Source organism: Protobothrops mucrosquamatus, unplaced genomic scaffold (assembly GCF_001527695.2).
Source record: "Protobothrops mucrosquamatus isolate PMUCROS unplaced genomic scaffold, P.Mucros_1.0 scaffold1665, whole genome shotgun sequence".
Lineage (NCBI taxonomy): Eukaryota > Metazoa > Chordata > Lepidosauria > Squamata > Viperidae > Protobothrops > Protobothrops mucrosquamatus.
The window spans coordinates 93,862-94,676 of record NW_015387822.1 but is presented as its reverse complement, the minus strand read 5'-3'; the positions used below and the strand labels follow the sequence as shown (position 1 = coordinate 94,676).

The following is an 815-nucleotide window of genomic DNA, read 5'->3' as shown; positions in this document are numbered from 1 at the left end:
GGCCCCTCCCGGCCTCGGAGACATTTTTGGCGACCTCGGCGGTCTTCCCAGCGGTCCTCTCGGACCTGATGGCCTCTTCGGCGGCCTCGGCGGCCTCGGCGGCCTCTTTAAGAACTTTGCCAGCGGCCCCGATGGCCCTTCCAACGGCCCCTTCAGCAACCATTTCGGCCCTTCCGGTGGCCATGGCGGCCTTCGGACGGCTTTTTCAGCAGCCCCGGTGGCCTCGGTGGCCCCTCCAGAGGCCCTTTTGGTGGTCTTTGGGCCTCGGTGGACGTTTCGGCGGCCGCGATGGCCTTGGCGGCCTGTTTAGCGGCCTCTTTGAGGGCCTTTTCGGCCGTTCCGGTCCCGGCGGCGTTGGTGGCTTCTTTGGCGGCCTTTTGGCGGCTTTGGAGCCTTCCCAGCGGCTCTGGCGACCTCAGCGGCCTTTTCAACGGCCTCGGCCAGGTGAGGATCTGGGGCCTGGATTTGGACTTGGCCCGCCCCGGCCTAGAGGGCCCGGCCTGGAGGACTTGAGGACTATCTCTCGAGGTTTGTTTCCTTGTTTCCTTGCCTTGGTTTAGAAGACCTGAGAACTGCCAAACAACATCTTCCCTTCTGTGCCATGGACTCCCTTTGCTGGACTTATGTACCCCAAGACGGTCCTGCTGGCCCTGCGCGACTCACCCCTCGCGCAGGCCTGGCCCAGTAACATTTCTAGGGCCTACCTCGAGGATGGGGTGTGGAACCCCGAGAGGTGGCATGCAGCAGTTACAAACAAAAAATTATCTAAATTGTCCAAATTGAGAGCTTTTTTACAGGGGTGTTTTAATAAATTT

The 815-nt window shown here is 60.7% G+C and overlaps 1 pseudogene; it reads left to right on the top strand.

The window, feature by feature from the left end:
• Window positions 1-288: 288 nt before the first annotated feature.
• Window positions 289-815, top strand: part of LOC107293593 — a 39,617-nt pseudogene continuing 39,090 nt past the window's right edge.